The 16,978-nt window shown below is 40.3% G+C and overlaps 1 long non-coding RNA gene across 1 annotated transcript; it reads left to right on the forward strand.

The window, feature by feature from the left end:
• Positions 1–7,659: 7,659 nt before the first annotated feature.
• Positions 7,660–16,282, forward strand: LOC148739840 (uncharacterized). The gene is made up of 3 exons (XR_015996267.1): positions 7,660–7,722; positions 15,104–15,175; positions 16,104–16,282. It is a non-coding gene; the product is annotated as an uncharacterized LOC148739840 (long non-coding RNA).
• Positions 16,283–16,978: the final 696 nt, after the last annotated feature.

Here is a 16,978-nt window from a genome sequence, read left to right on the forward strand (position 1 = left end):
TGTAATCCCTTAGATTAGGACATCCTTGTCATCCCAGTTCGCCTTGGAGGCCTCTGCCATGGAAACCTAAGCCGGGAACCAAGTCTGAAGTGCACTTTGTCAGTGAAAGTGTCAACACCCTTCGCTAAGCATATCATATCTCAACAACACAAGCTACAAAACGAGTCTTTAGTGAATTCAGCACAAAACGCATGCAGTCAGTTGCGAAAGTATTTGGATTCCTCTGTGTAAATTACTTAGCGCTGGATTTTCATTTATGCCTTTTGGTGTTCAGAAGGAATATAGACTTCCAGTCGTTCCGCCCTCCGGTTGGCTCAATTGGTTAAAGCGCCGGATGTGTGGTGCAAGAGGTCGGGGGTTCGAGCCCCGGCCGGACTAATACTAATGGTCTGAAAATAACAGAGGAGAATTTGCTTCCTTTCTATGATATCAAGAATTGTATAGATATTCTAGTCTTCTCGGAAAACAGCGAAGAAACCGTAGGCACCGCCTCCTGTGGGGTTGAGGGTCGGAGACGTTAATTTCCCACACACGAGATTACTGTGTGGTGGATATCCTCCCCTGGGGTGTGATGGGTGGTTGCTGTCTTACGTTTAATACATGAGCCTCTGGCTCGGGCAATCTGGGTAGCCGTGCCTCACGTAAAGACAGCAAACTTGATTGAATTGAATTGACTTGAATTAGGAAAATGTTGAGTGTGAAAACAAATTTGGTAAACTCACAAAGTAAAATTAGAGAATTCAACATCTCGTATCCGACTTAGCTTTTGAATAAAAAGACGAGAGACAAAGAGCAAGCGGTCAAGTGGTTGTGTAAATTTTAATCAAACGTTGGCAAGAACCAGCAAAAGTAAACTTACGTGTAGATAGCAAATGTGTCCTTCTTCCGCAACCGATTGAACGCCCGCGAGGTCTCCGTATATCCTCTCAAGATTCGATGACAATGCAACATGGGGCAGTGGAAGAGACCTTGCCATACTAACAGCAAACAGCGATTCTCTGTGCCTCTTTTGTTTGCTGAGGCGGGAGACGTTTTCGTCCGCTAGTTTCCTTAATCGAAAGTTCAACTGAAATAACGAATATGCTTCCACTAATGACACGTTGACACTAATTACTATCAACTAAACTGAAACTATGTTCGTGTTCTCCCATTGAAATTCCTCTTGGAAAGAGAGAAAACCTAACCTATTTTTGTCACTTATAGATTTTCAAATTGGCTGATAATTAATCATAAGATATTTTCTCATTGACTAAATAAGAAAGATCTCATCACCAATCTCTGGGTTTCAAGTGTTTCTAAAAATTTTTTTAGGGCTTAGCGCTAAAATAGTAAACATCTGTACGTATAAACATCACGTCAGTATGCACACTTGAAGACTTTCAAGGATTTTACAAAATTAGAAAAGTGTACAAAGATTTTTTGAAGATGTTTTGTGGTTGTATACCTTCAGGTATAGGTATAAGTATAACATTTTTTAAATACTTTGGAATAGAATATAAAATCAGCTTCATTCAAAACAGCTTTTCATTCCGTTGTGGACGAGTTCATTTGATGTTATTTCCCATTAGGTGAATATAGTATCCCATTATTTTCTTTTGTCCTCACTCATCTACTACCTGAGAGTTCAAAATCACAGAATATGCATCACTGAGTATAGAGCATGCAGATTTTGCCCGACCACAAGACTAAAGTGCCGAATTTTTTAAAATATTTTCCAAAATAAACTCTTTTCAACAAGATAGAAATAAAAAATAACAATATAAAATATGAATTTATTAGGCAATGTAAACCTGAACATAGCGTTTTAATTTCCGCCTGCTCAATATATAATTTTTAATGAAAACTATACAACATTTTTAAGAATAGCAATTTGCTATACTTTATTTACCAATCCAGTGTAATTAACATCACTCTTAATTATCTTCGGCAGTTAAAGAAATTACCATCATACGGTTGAGCTCTCGGTCCTTTTATCTCGCTTAAGTAACAGTTTTGGGATAAGGGGTATTGCACTGCGTTGGTTTAGGTCATACCTATCTGACCGATCCCAGCGCGTTTCACTTGATGGTAAAGTTTCTGGCAAATTTCAATTAATACATGGCGTTCCTCAAAGGTCTTGCTTGGGGCCATTACTGTTGACACTATATGTAAGTAAACTGTTTAATATTATAAACGATCACTTGCCACATGTCCACACGTATGCCGATGACACGCAGTTATATCTAGCGTTTAATCCTGAATCTGCAGTGAACGCTCTTGATGCTGTTAATGCAATGGAACTTTCTATTCGCGACTTAAGAACCTGGATGCTCCATGATAAACTCAAATTAAATGAAGATAAAACCGAATTTATAATAACTGGAACCAGACAACAGTTGGCAAAGGTCGATGGGATCTCCCTGTGTGTTGGTGACTCTAAGGTTTTCCCAGTGAAATCAGCAAAGAGCCTCGGCACATGGATAGACAGTAATCTTAATCTGAAGATCAATGTTAACAATACCTGCAAAGCTACCTACTATCATCTGACGAATATACGACGCATTTGGAAATATTTAGATGAGAAAGCATCACAAACATTGATACATGCTTTAGTAATCGGACGGATAGATAACCGTAATAGTATCTTATATTGTTTACCAGCTAGGGAATAATCTAATCTCCAACGCCTTCAAAATTCGGCAGCAAGGATTATCTTTAATATCCCAAAGATGTGTCACATCACACCAGTTCTACGGGAACTGCACTGGTTACCTGTTCAGTGTAGAATACAGTTGAAATTTATCATGATCACTTTCAAAGCAATGAATGGACATGGTCCAATCTATTTACAAGAGCTTGTTAAGTTGCAGCAGAATGGACCATACAACTTAAGATCTGGTAATAAGGGTCTCATGCTGCAAACACCAAATGCCATAACAACGAAAACATTAGGTGATCGTGCTTATATGTGTGTAGCACCTAAACTTTGGAACAGTCTTCCTTATAAAGTGCGTAATGAGACAGATTTTAGTAATTTTCAAATTTTACTTAAGACTCACCTTTTTAATTTAGCCTTTAATTAGGATTGAATTGTGCATGGTTTAATAGTTTTTACATTTTAGATAATGTTAATATTAGTTTTGTAAATTTGATAAGGGTCTTACTGTAATTTATTAACTGATGTAATTTTTATATTCTATAACCGTTATGCACTTTTCATCATATGTAAATGGCATTTGCGCACTACAAATATTAAGCTATTATTTTTATTATTATTATTATTATTATTATTATTATTATCAGGCCTTTTCAGTAGCAACACCCGGCTGTATAGCTTGTAAGTTTTAAAATCTACCCCTTTTAAGTAAAGAACGCATGAAATCCATCTCAAAAGTAAGCAGGAATATCAACAGATCTTAGCAGCGCTTTTAAGCGATTCAGTATTTTCCATAGACCCCTAAGTGATTGTATTTATACATGTCCAATACACCCAAACCGTTGCAATTCGCTTACGGCTGTTGATGAATTGTCACACCGGAAGTTCAATCGTTTGTTAAAATACCGGAAGTCGAGGGGCGTGCACGTGAGTGATGAGTGAAAATGAGTGGCAAGGTATGAGAACATCACAACATGAACCTTCCACGTTCTTAAAGCGTGCAACAGCCGGTCTATTGTCAGAATATTATAAATAATACAAGGGTAGAAAAGGTTCACGAACCGACACGACTCGCATGGGTCTATTCGATTCGTCTTGAGTTCAATTGATTCGTCCCACTGGAAGTCAAAATGCAGGAGAAGAGAATAAACACTTAAGTATCAAATTGGGGTATTCAATGTTGACGACTCTTCATTAGTAAAGTCAACTCGTCTCATCAGAAGTCGTTTCACAAAATGAGACAATACATACTTAAGCATATCAATTTGGGTATCCAAGGTTGACGAATCGACACCATTCGCACGGATCGACTCGACTCATCATTTGTAAAGGCGATCCTTCTCACTGGAAGTTGATTTGCAGAGAAACGCAATACACACCTAAGCGTTCACGATTCGCACGCGTCGAATCGACGCGTTTTTAGTCAAGTCGATGTCGATTCGCAAAAAAGAATCCTTCAGTTCATTGCATTTCTCGTCGGAAATCTATTCGCAAAAGAACACAATGCCCGCTTAAGCTTTGATGACTTAAAAGGATGAACTTCACCCGTTCTGTATTTGTGTCCATGTCGATTCTCATAATTGATACGAACACCTAAGCATCAGAGATAAGTAGATGGAGGATAATCAATTTTGTTGTATCTACATGATTTGCGCAGCTCGAATCGAGTCATTATCAGAAAAGTTGACCCGTCTCATTCAAATCCCAGATAAATGCACATGAACTTTTCTCGTTTGACCTAAGAAGATAGGTAATCTATGAACGCAGGCGCACGCTATATGTTTTTTTTATGTACCATCCACTTGTTTTGTGAGTGGTATGTTTACGGAGCACTGAAGCCGCTTTCATTTTTAACGATTCTTATCATTTAACTGCTAGAGCTGAATAACGTCTTGCGTGTGCTAGGCTTTGGCGCTATTGTATATTTTATTTTCGTTCTGATTCTTGGACGCTTTGTTTACGTTGCCTCCTTACATATTTTCAACGATTCCTTTTTCTTTTCAAAAAGACTAGAGTTACCAAATACTCTCAACTACAAGAAAATACCTCGTTTTGAAATAGATGTGACGTAGTATTTGGCCAAGCTGCTCGTCATAGGATCACGACAGCTTTGGAGACGTGCGACCTGAAGGCATCATGGCTGGCTTTAAAGACGATCGTGTCCGTTTATTTCGTCTCTTTACTGTCCATTTCGTTGGAAAGAGCTTTTTGAAATTATGTGGTTTTACATCGGTTGTTAAGTATGTGCGTGGAGAAAAAGAAGACGTCGGTGGGATGCGGATGAAATTGAATAGCGCGGCCGAGTGGTTAGGGTGCTGGACTTGTAATCCGGTGTCCCGGGTTCAAGTCCTCCACCCTGCCACTCACTGGATTTGTTCTCGGTTGCCCCTAGTTCAACTCCTCGGCTGTGCTCTGTAAATAGCTCATTGGAATCTATCGCCCGCATAAACCAACGAAAGCTCCAGGGGTTTTCGATTGCTCGGCGACATACGAAGGACACTCCTTGAATAAGAATTCCTTCAAAGACCAGATGTTACCAGCAACTTAGTTGACACTCTAACCAGATTACGACAAGAGAAGTACGCCTTTATGACAGACGTAGAACAGATATTCTTTCGAGTAAATGTGAGAAAGGTAGATCAAAACTTTCCATGATCAAAGCTACAAGCTTTGACATGGTACGCAAGAGTGAGGACGAAAGCGTAAGCTCACCACTGAGTAAAATATTGAGACGTTCAAGAAAACTTGACTCAATCGACGAAGCTCGAGAAGCGCTTAAGAAGCTTAAAACTATTGTCACGATAAGGGCTGATAGTTTCTAAAAAAATGTTTGGGGCTGCTTCGGTGGGGGTAACGAAATAATTTGAACATAACAACAACGTTGAAATGGTAAATTGGCCACCGTTACGATTATAAAAGCTGACGTTTCGAGCGTTAGCACTTCGTCTTAGCGAATAGAGGAATTGTGGGTTGTGTGTGTTTTTAAAGGCAGAAAATGGAGCTACGTTATTGTTGGGAACATGGCAACGAGAAAAACACGAATAAAGTAGTGAAATGAAAAGCGTTCGTTAATACTTGTGGGATTTAGACTTCCGGTTTGAAAGATGAGCTTTTGTTCAAGAGTTTTACTGCTTTCCGTGCTACCTAAGTGCAAGGAAAGACCGCAGATTGCCATATGTTGCTTAGAATGGTTAGGTAAATTACAATGTTTAGCGACTGGTTTCGATGTGTCTTTGTCATTCCTCTTCACGTCGCGAAGGTGTTCTCGGAGTCGGTCACCTAGTCCTCTGCCTGTTTCGCCGATGTAAATCTTTTTGCAATAAGTGCAAGTTATGCAATACATTACATTAGCGGAAGTGCACGTGAAGTGATCGGTGATCTTAATGGATCGTTTGGGTCCCGATATTTTCTCAGTGTTGTGAATGAAAGGACACGTTTTGCATCATGTACGAGCGCATTTAAAAGTGCCTGGTTGGTCATTAGTCTGAAAATGAACAGCTCGGAGGGCTGTTCAAATTGACCGCCGATGAACTTAGAAAGTTCCCGGATGTGTCGCAGCATTTTGCATAATGCGAGCTATGGACCTGGCAGATGAAAAAAGGGTCAGTAGGGTCGCTGACAGTACTTCCTCCCAGATAATTGCGCTTCAACCTAAATAAATAGGATCTCCTTGATGCTGACAAACTATCAAAATATTCCCCCAAGTGTGTATACGGGTTTTTACGCTAGACCACGCCATGATTTGTAAACGAGAAGGATTTTTCATACAAAGACTAAGTGTATTGAAGGAGGATGTAGCAAAGTGCGAAATTTGCAAGAGGGTATCGCACTTCATACATTCCTAATAAAACACACCTAGTCGGCATATTTCGGACAATATCGACGACAACCTTCCCAAAAAAGTGAAAATGTGTGAAATGTAGACTTTCGTGTTCTCGATTTGACGTCACATTATCCGCTAGAACCATTCCTATTTAAACTAGGTCGTGAGCCAAGATGGCAGCCGATTTTCCGTATTTTGACTGGGCACAGAAAATTAAAGATTTGAGCAAGTAAAAAACGATTGCACAGAAATACTCCAAAAATACACTTATTTCGTTAAGCAAAAAAAAAAAATGGGGTTTAGGTGCACTTTAAAACTTAATGACTTAATCTTCACCGGCTTACTTGTTATTGAAATGCGATCAACGTTCGATTTTGTAAGATTTTAATGAGGCCAGAAAAGATAAAAGGCAAGCCCAGCGAAGGAAGAGTTAGAGAACATTCTGGGTGCACCGACATGAAAAAGGACAAAAACAAAAACAACTGTTTACAAGTTCACTGCTCTATGCTTGCGAGATGTCAGTGGATGATGAACTAAGTTTTGATGAGACTGCGTGAGACTCTCGATAGGCAAAAGACAGAAACCGCTCTAGAACAAAAAGAAAGCAATCGGTTTTGAGTCCACGAATGTTCCTTAAGTTCTTATTAAGCTCTTTCATACATCCCCAAACCCTTCAGTAAGATCCTCTGCAAATCAAAGTTCTGTGTTTTGCGCATGGTTTTCATGCTGGAGTCAATTTAAACTGCAGCTACGGTTGTTGTTCACCAGTTTTAGTGACAAAATGATATCGAAATAAAACGTTTACAGCTTTAGAGCTCAGAGAACTCCCTTTAAATATTTCTAAATGTAAAGTAGAGAAATGGAACACTATTTGTGGCTCTTTTATTCTGCTGTTTCCATGGAAAATTACCCTTTTCCTGAACAGTCCTATAACTAATTAGTCGTAAGTGGTAGAAAGGGAATGAAATAAATATTTTGGGGTCCCTCATAAGAAGGATGATATTGAATTATTATGGATTAAACTTTTAGCAAACCTCCACGAACGAAGGGCGAGATTTAAAAACATTTTGATCGGTTCTTACTCAAAACATTTCTAGGTACATAATAGTATTGATGATAGTGATCATGCGTTAAGAATGATAGAGCAGCTGAATACTTGTTACACTTACTAATTGTCGTCCTGTTTTGACAGGTTATTGGACAACAACCAGTTGGAAGACTTGCCAAAAGACATATTCAATAACAATATGAAATTAGAGGACCTGTAAGTAAAAAAAGTACAGAGTATTCTTCCTTGTTTTAATCCCACTGACTTTGGGAAGGAAACAGAAAAGAGAAGAAAAATAGACAATTTCATGGATAGTTGTAACAATAAAAGCTTTCGTATAGTTAGAAATTGTCGCCAAAGTCGAAAATTTGTATTATTGTTTGACACATCAGTCTTAATAGACACATCAGTCTTAATAGACCCATCAGCTAAGCTTCTATTTCGTCTTGCATGCAGAAGGAATATAGTTGATACTCTTGATGATTATTTATCTTCATAAAATATGTTTAATCATTAATAATCGATATATAGGCTAACGTCCTTCGAAGCATAAAGGTGTGAAAGGGGGAGAGAAGGGGGGGGACGGTAGGGGGGGAGGGTAGGGAAGGGAATGGTCACTAGAGAACTATTGAACTATTTTTTGCTGCCAGATGGGAAGGGCGTCTCCTTGTCTCGTTTAATCGTCCTCCATTTTAAAGACGAGCTCGTTAGTTTCGCCGGAAGATAAAAATGAAATAGGCTATGTTTGAAGAAACGTCACAAAGTCTCTAGCCACTATGAGACCAATCAAAAAACCTCAGTGCATTCATGCAAGACTGGAAGATTGAAGCTAGCAACTAAGAGATGTAGACGTACATGCTGACGCTTCTCCAAAAATTATTGAAAATCATGGAATTTTAATATATGGGCAAGTCAATCAGCAAAAAATCGAAGAGAAAAAAGCTTTCCAGTAAAGATAGCTCATCCCCAGTTGAAACAATGCAAAAAAAAAAAAAAACCTGTTGGAAGTGAACGTAGGTAGCGACACTTCAAGCTTCGACATGGTGAACAAGAGCGAGGACGAAACCGTTAGCTCATTACTTAGTAAAATATTAACATGCCTAGAAAAGCTTCACTCAATCGACGAAGCTCGAGAATCGCTTAAGAGCCTTAAGAGTGCTGTAAATAAGCTTGCACTTTACGTCGTTACTCTACAAAAGAAAGAAAAAGCCAATAACAAATTCATTCAAGAAATCGACGAAGGTGTGAAATTTCCTGAAGACGAGGTCAACACCCATTTAAAACACAAACAAACTAAAGAGGTTTTATCTCTTCGCGAACCTGCTTTACCATGAGACTTAAAGCCGTCGCGGAAAGAGTCCTGTGAAGGCAAGCAGGGGAAACGAGAGAAAACTGAAGAAATCATCAATTCCACCATGGAGAAAAAAACTGTAATTAACTGTGGAAAATTGCATTCCAACACCTGCACATAAAATGGAAAAGCAACACAAAACCGTCATATCCCAAGCCCAATTCTAAGTCCTTTTCCTCGCTTAATGAAGCTATGCCGCTTTCACATCGGTAACTTAATTACTTCCAAAGAACACTACCCGACATCCAGGATCTACTGGAGCCATTGGAGAATGCAATATCTCAGGTACTTATTCCTATGATAACGGAACACAAGTGTAATCCCTTAAGATTAGGACATCCTTGCGCTCCCGGTCCACCTTTTGTTGGCTGAGGCGGTAGACGTTTCCGTCCCCTAATTGCAAGTTAAACTGAAATAATGAATATGCCTCAACTAATGAAACGTTGAAACTAAATTAATAACTGCACGAAAAACGGATTTACATCATATATGCGAAGTGGAAATCTGAGAAAATTTGGTGCAAACTTATAGCAAATACAGAGCAAGGGTGGTAAATGCCACATTTGCTCATACATTCGCTACCTGGTGCAAATGTATGAGCAAATGTGGCATTTTTTACCCTTGCTTTATATTTTCTATATGTTTGCACTAATATTTTTTAGATTTGCACTGAGCAAATATGGTGAAAATGGCCGTTTTTATGCTAAAGACGTTAAAGTCGTCTAGAGGCATTTAACGTCTGAGACGTTAGAGTCGTCTAATGTAAAAACGGGACGCACAAGCGTAGACGTCCCTATTTAAATAAGTAAATTTTTCTGAAAAAAGGACTAGGCTCTACTCTCGGAAGACACTGGACATGAGTTAAAACGGCGCCAAAAAGGAAATTCAAGCCCGCGAAATGCGAACAAATTGTTCAAACTCTAACATGGCGGAGGCGTTACAACTTTTAAAGTCTATAGGTGGTTTGCACGTTACGTCATGGCCGCCATGTTGGTGGACGTAAACAATGGATATCTCATTTGCTTCTTTTGTTCGTCCACCAGCATTTGTTCATTTCACCATTGTTAATGTGTCTCTAGAGATTGGTTGCAAGCCATCTATTTCTCGCCGTCGCTAAGAAGGGCATGACTTAGAAATGTAAATATTTGTAACACAGAAAAGTCAGTCGAGAAAGCGAAAACTTCAAATGATGAGATGATGAGATAGACGTAGCCAAAGCAATAGGTTTGTGTGGCGTCCGAGCCAAACGACGAGTCGAGCAAAAATGCGTCCTAAATTACGACGTCCCGTCTTTATACCAGACGACTTTAACATCTGGGACGTTAAAGTCGTCTGCCTTTTTTACCGTTTTTGAGACGCGTCCTCAGACGACTTTAACGTCTCAGACGACTTTATTGTCTCTGGCATTAAAACGGCCAATCCATTTTTTCGTGCAATTTGATTAACCAATTGTGTTCAACAGAACTAAAATTATCTTCATGTTTTTCCATTGATATTCCTCTTGGAAAAGGGAAAACTTGTGCTATTTTTGTTTGTTATAGATTTTCCAATTGCCCCATAATTAATCATAAGATATTTTTTTCATTGACTAAGAAAGATCTCATCACCAATCTCTGGGTTTGAAGTGTTTCTAAAACTTTTTTTGAGGGCTTTGCGCCAAAATAGAAAACATATGTACGTACACTCCTCACGCGAGACGAGTACAAATATCATATTTGTACTCCCGAACTATCCGCAAAATTCGCCCGCACTGAAATAACAATCTGGCGTGTTGGATGATAAATATCTTATTAAACTTTTTGTTGTTAAGAAACGCTGAGTACTTTTACTCGTTGTTTATATTTTGACTTTCCCTACGGGCTCGTCAAAATACGGCACAACTCGCAAAAATACTGAGCGATGCTACACAACAAAACGTGTAATAAGAAATATGTATTTAATAAAGCTTTAAACAATTTCTTCAATTTAATTTTTGAAAGGACTCTGGACGAAAACAAGTTAAGCTGAGGAATTTGACCTCAAGCATATTTGGAAACAACAAATAACTACGCTTTCTATAAGAGAAGATGCCATTGTATTTTCTTACCTTATAAAACAAGATAAATGAGGGCTGCCGATCTTAAGCAGTAAGACTAAATTAAGCTTCACTACCTATCAGTAATAACAGTATTCCGACTCAAGAGGATGTGATCAGTTTCCCTTACCTCAGAGATCTTCAAATCGGAACGATAAATGCGGATATTGGCTTTCTTCTAGGATCCCACCTTCCAAAGGCCATGGGACCTCATGAAATTCGTGTTAGTCAAGGCGAAGGCCCATTCGCGACTTGAACTATGTTTGGTCTGACGGTGAATGGACCTTTGGTGAGAGTGGGTCAGCCACAGCCAGTGTGCAACTTTGTAAGGGCCGACGAGGGACTGAGCCAACAGCTTCGCACGTTCTGCAACTGGGAATTCGAGGATTCCATATACGTCAGTGAACCAGCAATGTCCAAAGAGGACAAGTGTGCACTATTCATCATGAAGCAGTCGATGTGCTTGAAGGAGGGTCACTACGAGATAGACTTACCCTGAAAACACGATATGCCCTGTTTACCGAGTAACCGCGCCATGGCAGAACACCGTCTGGGGTTACTGCGCAAAAGATTACTAAAGAATCCAGACCTGTGTTCGTAGTATTCAGCATTTATGGGCAGCCTCTTCAAAAACAGACACGCTCAAATGCTACCTAAGATTCCTTTGGAACACACCGCCGTTGTAATAAGTTCTTTGTCAGGTGTTATAAGTTGAGTTACTGCTTAAAGCAGCACAGTATCTCGGATATCCGTCGTAATAGAGATAAGAAATTATGGCAAAGGATCTCTTCCATTAACACTGCGTTGAGCGATTTCTTACCCGGCCCAAGAGTAGATGGCAGTTGAGTTGAGAACTAGGTCGCATAATTATATTTTACCTAAGGCTCAGACAAGCCGGGTGGTATTCGACTGTGCCGCGCGATACAACGGGGTGTCTCTAAACTCTCAGCTTCTGCAGGTTGCAGACCCAACCAACAACTTGGTGGGAATTCTGATTCACTTTCTTGAGGAGCTTATTGCCATAATGGCTGACATTGAAGGAATGTTTCATCAGGTGCGTTTCTGCCCTATGGATTGCGATGCGCTTCGCTTCCTATGATGGCTAGGAAACGATCTAAAAAAGGACCCAGAAGATTACCAAATGCTGGTCCATTTATTTAGCGCTACTTCGTCCCCGAGTTGCGCTAATTTTGGCTTAAAGAAAACGGCAGACGATAATCAAGAAATCTTCAGCGAACAGACCGTAAGGACTCTAAGACGCAATTTCTATGTAGACGATTGTTTCAAGTCCATCAAAGGCGAGACCAAGGCGATATCATTGGTATTAGAACTGCGTGTACTGCTAGCCAAAGGGGGATTTCGGTTAATTAGGTGGATATCTAAATCCAGAAAAGTCATTGAGACTGTGCCTACATTAGAGAGAGTAGTCTCAGGGAAGGATCATCTACTCAACCAATTGCCCTGTCAACCTGCTTGTTCATTCGTCATGGGGAAATCCCGGCTGTCACCATTCAGGCTTCTTACTATTCCACGATTAGAATTGAGCGTAGCGGTTGTCGCAGCCAGACTGGACAAGATCATTAGAACTGAAACCGACATATCGATGAGTCTGTGTTTTGCACCGACAGCACTTGCCGCCTGGGATACCTCCGGAACGAGAGCAAGCAATTTTATAGATTTGTGGCAAATCGAGTAGCTACAATACAGGAGGTCGCGGCCGCCTCGCAGTTGAGACATGTTGACTCCTTGCAGGACCCAACGGACGACTCATCGCGTGGGCTCTTCGCCGAGGCTATTTTAAATAACAGTCGATGGTTTAGGGGCCCTGACTTTCTGTGGTGTCCAGAGTCCTCCTGGCCCATTGCACCCAGCCCAGTCTTGGAGGTTTCCCCAGTCGACCAAGAGATAAAATCAACAGCTGAGGTATACTCCCAATCCACAGAAATCGGTGCTCGTCTAACGAACAAGATCTTTTAGCGATCACTTCTTCATGAAATGGGTTAAAAAAATTCATTGCGTGGATCCTTCGCTATCGTGACAATCTACGATCGGCAGTTTTGCGACGTAGGTGAGGTTACACAGCCGTCACTAAGAAAGCGAAGACAGTCCCAATTACCCTTGACGAGTTACGAAATACAGAAAGGGACATTGTGAAACATGTTCAAGAAGAGTGTTTCGAGGAGGAATTGGCCAACTGAAAAGGGTATCATCTGCGCCACCCTCTACATCCATCTCAGGTGAACAAAACTCAAAGGGTCAGGTCAAGAAATCGAGCGAGATCGTGAAACTCGATCCCCGGATGATTGACGGCTTGTTATGTGTCGGGGGTAGCATAGCCAATGGACTCTTCCAGCAGCGTCTGAAACATCCAGCCATTTTTCCAAAGTCTCACCACATTGTTCCCCTCATCATACGCCACAATCACTATATTTCCGGTCATTCAGGAGTGGAATATGTCTTTAGTCTGATGAGAGAGAAATTTTGGATCGTCGGTACCAGAACAGCAGTGCGAAGATATCTAAACACCTGCGTTTCCTGCAAGAGAAGACAAGCCCACGTTGGTGGACAGAAAATGGCAGAATTTCACCGGACAAACAACCATTTACTTATATGGGAGTCGACTGCTTTTGCCCGTTCCCGATTCGCGTGGAAGAACAAAAGTTACGCGTCAGGGCGTGTTGTATACCTGCCTGGTGGTACGTGCTGTCCACATAGAAGTGGCCCACAATCTGGATACCGATTCGTTTCTAAATAGCTTCAGGAAATTTAATGCGAGGAGAAGACCCTCGGAAATGATTGGATCCGACAACGGTGGCAATTTTGTATCAGGAGAATGCGAACTTAACCGGCTCTGTCAAAGAATGGAACCAGGAGAGAATTGCCGATATCATACTTCAGAGAAATTTCCAATGGGTATTCAACCCTCCATGCGGGTCCCACCATGGCGGCCCATGGGAGCATTGCATAAGGACAATAAGAAAGGTCTTAAACGCACTGGTCAGGGAGCAAGTACGAGATGACTAAGGGCTTTCAACATTCATGCGCGAGGCGGAGTCAATCGTAAACAGCAGGTCCTTGATAAAGGTCTCAGACGACGTCCGCGACCTAGAACCCCTCACGCCTAAATACTTTCTCCTCCTTCGGTGTAGCTAATCGTTTTCTCCCGGAGCCTTTGTCAAGAAGCACATACACTCCAAGCGCAGATGAAGGCAGGTTCAGTACTTATCGGATATATTTTGGCTCCGATGGGTGAAGGAATACCCCCCAACTTTGCAAGAGAGACAAAAATGGATCAGGCCGCGTCGGAATTTTCAAATTGGAGACATGGTACTGGTCACAGATGAGAAGTCGCCCAGAGGTTCATGGCTAGTTGCACGCATAACAGGCGTTAGGACGAACCAACGAGACCGTCTTGTGATAAGTGTCACGCTGAAAACCAAATAAAACACACTTGAATGTCCTATAGACAAGATAGTCTTACTCGAAGGAGGAGTTGAAGTTTCTGATGAGGCTTAATTGTGGACTTGCCTATGCGTTTCGTCACCCAGTGACGTTGCACTAGAAACAATGAACCTTAACATTGCGTTGTAATCCTCTATAGGTCAATGCAAATGCTTGTGTAGCGCATTTAGGGGCCGGGATGTAGGATTCCACGTGCGAATTTTTGTGTTAGCTTATCATTTATAAATTCCTTTTAGAGCTATTTAAACACTACGGCTTTTTTGCGAGCGAATTTTTCAATGTATTCTCTAGCCCGAGTTTTCGTTGCCGATCTTAGACTCTTAACCTAAGCTTAACTGCCATCGTTACAGCCAGGAAAACATTTTGGAACCTCGCTCGATCACAACAACTCAATCAGCTCCTCGAGTCTCTTCAACCGAGCGCGAGTTCGAAATTTTCTACACGTAGCATCCACCTGAACTGTAAGCTACAGGACCGATAAAGAGATTCATATCACATGTAGCGCTGATGTAAGGTTATACAAGAGGGCGTGGATAACAATTTTCTTTCTGTGGCATTTGTTTAAATTTAAAATATCTCAAAGTATGTAGAGAGTATTCAAAGTATTCATTGTACTGTAAAATAATGTACTAGGAAATCATGATTAAAGCAGAAGAAGCGCGATTGATTTGTTACTGTCAAGGTTTTTAACGTTCTTCTTTTTCTTTTAGTCTCTTGACCGGTAACCCGTTGAATAAATTGCCGTCAAATATTTTCAGTAGAAATACTCGCTTGGAGAAACTGTAAGTGGGGTTTCTTTTTCTCTAATTTAAAATTTAGTTTTTGTTGTTTATTTCTTGCTGACGCTTTTAACTTTTGAGATAAGATAAAATATGAGCAAGTAACTAACTAATTATTTGAAATAGGCAATGAAATTTAATGCCGTTTGTCAATTAGTGAACACAAATTTGAGAATAACTGTTTTGGCAAATTTGTGTTAAGAACCGTAGATAATCAATTTCAAGAACCATTTGAACATACTCCGAAAAGAACGAATATGATAATGAATTTATTACCAGTGGCGGTTCTAGGAGAGGGGCTGGGAGCCAGCTTCCCCCCTTCCCCTTTATTTCGGGTAAAAAAAATCGTAGAAGAAAGAAAAACTGGTAGGTTTAAACACACAATACCCCCTCCCATCCCCCCTCCCCCCGTCAGCTCAAGGTCTGGATCCGCCACTTACTACCAGTCATATTTTAAAAATTAAAAAGAACTAAGTAAGAGAACCAAAGTAACGCGAGAGCAATTTTGCGGTCGCAATTTTTCTGTTATTCCCCACAAGTGCCAAAAACAAACCATACGCATCTAAACCTGTGGGTGCCCCCTGTGCAATTAGCATGTCAAAAGACATCTTTGAATATCCTGTAACATTCATAGCCAACCAAAGTGTTTGATAATTCAAAGGCTGCTTAATCACATGTACAGATTAGGAAAAAAACATAAACATCGATTTGCTGACTGTAAACCAGTAATAAAATTGGGTACTACTCTGTCTGGGTATAAATTAATCACTAGAATTAAATTTTTTAAGTTAAGTTTCTGCGGTAACCAAAATGTCAACAACAAATCAAAGACATGTTTGGGTTTACTTAACTAACTAATAAGTGATTTGCTAATGAATTGCTGCTGTGTTATACGCTATAGAACACTTATATAAGTGTACAATATCCATAGGTACTTATCTGAAATGCAACTGCACAACCTGCCCCAGGGAATTTTTGACAACAACACACAGTTGCGAGTTTTGTAAGTAACTTTTTTCGTCTCCACGATCTTCTCACTCAAGATTACCAACGAGCAAGTCTTTTACTTTTGTACATTTTGATATCTCGAGATCAAGTTTCAACGATGGAAAAAACTCCTGCTCATTTGATCTCATAATTTGCTCCAAAAGAACCAAATCAGACATGGTTTGATGTTACTGTGGATTTAAGGAATATAACCAGGAAATTACCATTCATAGACCCAACGTTTGGACACTCCTGTCTAGTCAGGCTTCATCAGGGATGACTTGATCGTTGCAATAAGAGGTCCTTTAATACGCTCACTAATTAGCTACCTTTTTTTTTCTGACGAGGTGTAAATGGGCGTCGGGTAGTAAGCCGCCATCATGACCATTTAAACATAGCCACGGAAATTGTAGACAGTCAACAGCTTGAACGGCGGCCGCGTACTGAAACTTCGCTATTCAATGTGGCGGACGGACGAAGGAAAAATTATTCCAAGGGCTATTAACACTGCTTAAATGCTCTAAGTTTTGCAGATTTCATGGAGAATAGATCGAAATAAGGAAATGCCCTTACTTTTAATAATATCTCAACTAAATAAATTTTCCAAGGTTGAAAGGAAGTTCTGAGGGGAACATCAGTAATGGTTATTAATATTAGCTATCGTGACAGAGCTGAATAACGTATGCGCATGCGCCAGGTTTTGCCGCGGAAAACGGATTTTTGAGTAATAATAATGATAATAATAATAACAATAATAACAACCTGCACTGCAATGCAAGATATCGGACCTCACTGGAACCCAAAAAGAGTGTAGCGTTA

The sequence above is a fragment of the Stylophora pistillata genome, chromosome 2, assembly GCF_964205215.1.
Source record: "Stylophora pistillata chromosome 2, jaStyPist1.2, whole genome shotgun sequence".
Taxonomy (NCBI): domain Eukaryota; kingdom Metazoa; phylum Cnidaria; class Anthozoa; order Scleractinia; family Pocilloporidae; genus Stylophora; species Stylophora pistillata.